Consider the following 7,182-nt stretch of genomic DNA (forward strand, 5'->3'; position numbering starts at 1 on the left):
ATATTATACGACAACAAAAGTGTTTTTTGTCATTGCATGCATGTACAACTGTTGTTGGGGACTCCCAAAACAACATTAGGAACATTTTAAATGTCATAATAGGTGCCCTTTAATGATGGGAAGAACACGTATCGACCACCGTGACTATAAAAATGCACGTATATCCATTTAATCTAGATTTTAGTCAAATGTGGATTATATCATTACACTGGCAAGAATATGGTTACATTTAAAGATGCCGTACTAAGTATGACAACGCTACGTTCAACTGCTTTTGAAATTACAGTGTTTTTTTCACTTCTTGAAAAGTAACCGTTTTGGACATACGTGAGTTTCATTGGGCAGCGACGATATATATATATTTATATAAACATATGTCTGTATTAATGTAAAAATGATTGATAAACACGTAATTGGAATGGAATAAAATAACAAGTACTTTGGGTGTCTTGTTCATTATATTTATTTTCATATAAAAGCAACAGAACTTAAATTAGATCCAGTTTATTAGCAACACCGTGGACGAGCGTGAATCCCGCAGTATTCGCCTTTGATCTAGCAGGTGTAGATCCACTGCGAGAGGAAAGATCTGTCAGTCTGGCCTGCAAGTTTTTCACTCCTCCCCTCACTGCAGCCGCCAACTCTCGACTACATTTCAGGCGAGGCAAGGCGCATCTCAAACAAGCCTACAAACATACAAATTCTTTTGGGCGACGTCAGTCCAAAAACTCAGTGACTGTGAGTTAAGGAGGGGGCCTGTAATACACGTCATCAGCTTTTTTGTAAGCACATGTAAGATAGACATGAAACATGCACTCATTGCGTTGCATTCACAGTAAGCTCTACTCTGTGAGTGTTCAATAAAGTTCAGTTATGTACCTGCTAGGCTGTGTGATCGCTGTCTCAGCTCATTCGCGAACACAACATGGTGTCAGAAGCGGCTAGAACAGTCTCCAACGAACGATAAACTGTTGAATAAGCCCATAAGCACTGCTGGAGGAGAAACGCTACAGTAGGTCGTAGTCTAGAGTATGCTGTTTCCAACTAAAAAACTAAATAAGGAAAGACTGCAAGCGGATCAGCACACGCGCAACCACCGCATTGTAAGTTGAGAGCGGGGGAGGGGTATGGTTACCAGGCAACCTGAGTGCAGGCAAAGAGGCCCACAGAAGCGTATTATGATTAATAAAAGTTGAATAAAGTGCTCAAGTTTGAAAATAGCTTCAAGAAGAAACAATAAAAAAAATAAAAAAAACGAATAAAAATCTACAAAGCAAATGGAGGAATCACCAGCACCCACAACTGATCCATTCGATTTTACAAAGCCAAACGACTTTGAAAGATGGCTCAGACTATTTGAAAGGTTCAGAGTTGCAAGTGCAAGGTGCACAAGAATCAGATTTGCACCAAGTTAATACACTGATTTATTGCATGGGAGACAAAGCTGATGACATTTTGTGCAGATTAGCCATGACTACAGAAGAGCGTGGCAATTATGAAACTGTGCAGAATAAATTCAAGGATTTCTTCACTGGCAAAATAAATGTGATCTATGAGAGAGCAAAGTTTAACTGCAGGAAACAAGACCCAGGTGAACCAGTTAATGATTTTATCACTGCACTATTCATTGTCGGAACACTGTGCTTTTGGACCTCTGAGAGATTAACTTATTAGAGACAGAATTGTCGTTGGATTAAAAGACATCAAACTGTCAGAACGCCTTCAATTACATGCAAACCTAACTTTGGAGAAAGCCATAACTATGGCCAGGCAAAGCGAAGCAGTGAGAAAACAGCAGGCAGAACTTAGGCAGGAAGAAGACGAAGACCTAAAGTTGGATGCTGTAAAGAGATATACAGGCAGGATTCAACCAAAAAGTCAGGAAAAGGTGGGAATTGGCAAATTTTCAAGAAAAAACATAAAGAGAAACCAAAGAAATCAAGCTGCATGAGATGTGGAAAATCACCATACCATGTAAAGGAACTCTGCCCAGCCAAAGAAGCTGTCTGTCATCAGTGCAATAGGACAGGGCACTATATGAGCCAATGCCATTCAAAGACTGTGCTTCATGAGGTTAAAGTCAAGTCAAGTCAAGTCATCTTTATTTATATAGCGCTTTTTACAATACAGATTGTATCAAAGCAGCTTCACAGTGATAACATGAAAATAATACAAAAAAAATAATTTCATCATCATCCACCTTTAAGGCAGATCTATAATATTGTTGAATATTAAATGTCCCCAACTAAGCAAGCCAAAAGGTAAGGCAACAGCGGCAAGGAACCAAAACTCCATCAGGGACAGAAGGGAGAAAAAAACCTTGGGAGAACCCAGGCTCAGTCGGGGGCCAGTTCTCCTCTGGCCAATGAGTGAACAGTGTATGAAGTTCAGAAAGAATCAGAGTATTTGTCCAGTTCCGGTTGTTTGAAGTCGGAGTGGAGAGGAGGAGAGACTGGTTGACACTTCAGGTCAGCGGCGTCGTCGTGTCCTGGCGCTGGTCCTTCATCAGATCTGGATACGGCCTGGTTCCGGTGGACAGCAGTAAACCTCGGGATAGACAGAGAGACTAATATTAGCGTAGACGCCGTCCTTCTTATGATGTACCAAGTACATCAGGATTACGGGAAGTGTTCCCGGTCCCGGCTGTTCTAAACTATGCAGCCTAATTATATAAGTCTATAATGTGTTATGTGTATGCTAGGCCGAAGAGATGTGTTTTTAGTCTAGATTTGAACTGACAGAGTGTGTCTGCTTCCCGGACAATGGTAGGAAGACTGTTCCAAAGTTTTGGTGCTAAGTAGGAAAAGGATCTACCGCCAGCAGTCGATTTTGATATTCTAGGTATTATTAACTGACCGGAATTTTGAGATCGCAGTAGACGTGAAGGACTATAATGCGTTAAGAGCTCGCTCAAGTACTGCGGAGCTAAACCATTTAGTGCTTTGTAAGTGATCAGCAATATTTTAAAATTTATCCGATGTTTAATAGGCAGCCAATGCAGTGTTGACAGAACAGGGCTAATATGGTCATACTTCCTGGTTCTAGTAAGAACTCGAGCTGCTGCGTTTTGAACTAGCTGTAGTTTGTTTATTAAGCGTGCAGGGCAACCACCCAGTAGAGCATTACAATAATCTAGCCTTGAGGTCATAAACGCATGAACTAATTGTTCTGCATTATTCATTGAGAGCATATGACGTAATTTAGATATATTTTTAAGATGGAAGAAAGCGGTTTTACAGATACTAGACACATGACTTTCAAATGAAAGATTGGTATCAAAGAGCACACCCAGGTTCCTAACCGACGACGAGGATTTAACAGAGCAGCCATCAAGTGTTAGACAGTACTCTAGGTTATTACGTGTGGAAGTTTTTTGTCCAATAATTAGAATCTCTGTTTTTTCTGAATTTAGTAGTAGGAAATTACTAGTCATCCAATTTTTTATATCAGCTATGCATTCCGTTAATTTTGTGAATTCGTAGGTTTCGTTAGGTTTTGAAGAAATATACAGCTGAGTATCGTCGGCATAACAGTGAAAGCTAATTCCATGTTTCCTAATGATATCTCCTAATGGTAGCATATACAGAGTGAACAGCAGCGGTCCTAGTACTGAGCCTTGTGGTACGCCATACTGAACTTGTGATTGATAAGACATCTCTTCATTTACTGCTACAAACTGATAACGGTCAGATAAGTATGATTTAAACCATGCTAGTGCAATTCCACTAATGCCAACATAATGTTCGAGTCTATTTAAAAGGATGTTGTGGTCAATGGTGTCAAATGCAGCACTAAGATCCAGTAAAACTAATAGAGAGATACAACCACGATCGGATGATAAGAGCAAATCATTTGTGACTCTAACGAGAGCGGTCTCGGTACTATGGTACGGTCTAAATCCGGACTGAAAATCCTCGCAGATATCATTTCTTTCAAGAAAAGAACACAGTTGTGAGGATACTGCTTTTTCTAATATCTTTGACAGAAATGGCAGATTAGAGATCGGCCTGTAATTGACTAGCTTTGTAGGATCAAGTTGCTGTTTTTTAACAAGCGGTTTAATCATAGCTAGCTTAAAGGTTTTTGGTACGTATCCTAGAGACAAAGATGAATTAATGATATTAAGAAGAGGATCTATGACATCTGGAAGCATCTCTTTCAGCAGCTTAGTCGGTATAGGGTCTAACATGCACGTTGTCGATTTAGATGATTTGACGAGTTTGCAAAATTCTTCCTCTCCTATAGCAATGAATGAATCAAATTTTCCCTCAGGGAGACTACAATGCGCTTCCTGATGCGATACTGTATTAGACGGTTGCATAGTTATAATTTTGTCCCTGATATTATCGATCTTATAAGTGAAGAAGTTCATAAAGTCATTACTGCTGTGTTGCTTGGAAACTTCTGGGCTTGAAGCTTTCTTTTTCGTTAGTTTAGCCACTGTTTCAAATAAATACCTAGGATTATGTTTATTATCTTCTAATAGGGTTGAAAAATAAGCAGATCTAGCAGCTTTTAAAGCCTCTCTGTAAGCAATCAAGCTCTCCTTCCATGAAATCCGAAACACCTCTAGTTTTGTTTTCTTCCAGTTGCGCTCCATTTTTCTGGCTGCTCTCTTAAGGGCCTGAGTGTGCTCGTTGTGCCACGGCGTCGGACTATGTTCTTTAATCTTCTTTAAGCGCAGCGGAGCAACTGTGTCTAAAGTGCTGGAAAAGAGAGAGTTAAAAGTTTCTGTTGCAATATCAAGTTCTTCTAAGCTATCCGGGATGCTGAGATGATGAAACTGATTAGGAAGATTATTGATAAAGCAATCTTTAGTGGCAGAAGTGATCGGTCTGACATATTTATAACACGGAGTCGGCTTTGCAGCCTTGGCTAAATGTAATTTACACGAGACTAGATAGTGATCTGAGATGTCATCACTCTGTTGCAGTATTTCAACGGCATCAACATCTATTCCATGTGATAGTATTAGATCTAGAGTATGATTACGACAATGAGTCGGTCCTGACATGTGTTGTCTAACTCCAATTGAGTTTATAATGTCTTTAAATGCCAATCCCAATGCATCTTTTTCATTATCTATGTGTATATTAAAGTCACCAACAATTAGCACTTTATCTGCAGCCAATACTAATTCTGATAGAAAGTCCGCAAATTCTTTGATAAAGTCTGTATGGTGCCCTGGTGGCCTGTATACAGTAGCCAGCAGAATTTTCAAACGTGATTTATCGTTTACACTATATATTTTTACATTAAGCACCAACACTTCAAAAGAATTATATTTACAACTAGATTTCTTAGTGGTTTTGAAAATATTACTATAAATTACAGCAACACCTCCTCCTTTGCGTTTCAGGCGAGGTTCATGTTTATAACCGTAATCTTGTGGGGTTGACTCATTTAAAGCAATGTAATCGTTTGGTTTTAGCCAGGTTTCTGTTAAACACAGCACATCTAGGTTATAATCTGTAATCATATCATTAACTATTAGCGCTTTTGAAGTAAGAGATCGAATATTCAGCAACCCAAGCTTTATCATTTGCTCATTTGTATTATATCTGTTTTTTATTTGTTGAAGATCAATTAAATTTTTAACCTTAGATGGGTTTGAACGTATTTTGGATTTCCAAGTTCGGGGAACAGACACAGTCTCTCTATGATGATATCTAGGTGAAAGAGGCTCTATGTGATGGGATTTATCTGACCTTGGTGACGTGAGGCCGCTAGCAGACGGTCGGTTAAGCCAGTCTGTCTGCTTCCTGACCTGAGGCCCAGATTGTCATGTTTTATCTCTAAGACTATGAGCCAAATTACTAGAGAGAAGAGCAGCACCATCCCAGGAGGGATGAATACCATCTCTTTTCAACAGGTCAGGTTTGCCCCAAAAACTTTTCCAATTGTCTATGAATTCTATATTATTTCGTGGACACCACCCAGACAGCCAGCCATTGAGTGAACACAATCTACTAACTATCTCATCACTCCGCCGAACAGGAAGGGGGCCAGAGCAAATTACAGTGCTTGACATCGTACTTGCAAGTTCACACACCTCTTTAATATTAATTTTGGTGATCTCCGACTGGCGAAGTCGAACATCATTAGTGCCGACGTGAATAATAATCTTAGAGAATTTACGTTTAGCATTAGCCAGCACTTTCAAATTTGCTTTGATATCAGGCGCTCTGGCTCCCGGCAAACATGTGACTATGGTGGCTGGTGTCTCTATTTTCACGTTCCGTGTAATAGAATCGCCAATAACTAGGGCACAATCAGAATAATTCTCAGTGGGTGTTTCACTGAGTGGGGCAAATCGATTTGTTATCGGAACGGAAAAGTGTTTTTTTGATCCGCGACTAGAGCGATCTCTCACTGTCACCCATCTGCCCTGCTGCACGGGCTCTACTTCAGCCGGAACCGACTCATGTAAAGAGTTCACTAGGCTAGGCGCATCCAAAATAGTATCTAAAGCTCTAGCACTCTTCTTACTATTCTCGATTAAAGTTTGGATGCGTGTCTCTAGTTCTGAAATCTTCTCCGTCAGCCTGACTGTCTCCTTGCATTTATCACATATAAATCCTATATTGCCGACAGAGAAGGCTATGGTAAACATGTGACATGAAGTGCAGGTGACAATAACAGGAGAAGACATTACTCACCGTGTTTGTTGACTGATTCTTACTCACCTGGGCTTTTATGAACTCAAAGGCGCGGGCGCGCGAGAGAAAAATAAATAACTGAGCGCACGGGTGGTGCGTTAAAAGGCTAGCGAGTTAGCGTGTTGTGCTGACAATAACGGAAGCTAGCAATGTCAGGTTAATCTGAGATGTTGAGTAAGATGTATTTAGTAGTATAAACAACTAGAATTTATAATAAATTATGGTTCAATACAGAAAGAAATACGAAGCTAATACGAGGCTTAGACGCAGCAAACAAACTCACAGCAGCAGCAGTCACAGCGAGGCAGACAGGAGCACTGTCTGCCCTTAAAGAGGACTGTGATTCAGATGAAGGACAAACATTCCTCAGAGCCGTAGATTCAAATACTCAAGGCTGGTGCAAAACCGTTCAGATCTTGGAGTGTCCGGTGAAAATGAAAATGGACACTGGAGCAGACGTCACAGCAATACCGGAATTCATCTTTGCGCTGATGGCCTCAAATAAAAACACAGGCCTTAAGAA

Source organism: Phoxinus phoxinus (genome assembly GCF_949152265.1).
Source record: "Phoxinus phoxinus genome assembly, chromosome: 6".
Lineage (NCBI taxonomy): Eukaryota > Metazoa > Chordata > Actinopteri > Cypriniformes > Leuciscidae > Phoxinus > Phoxinus phoxinus.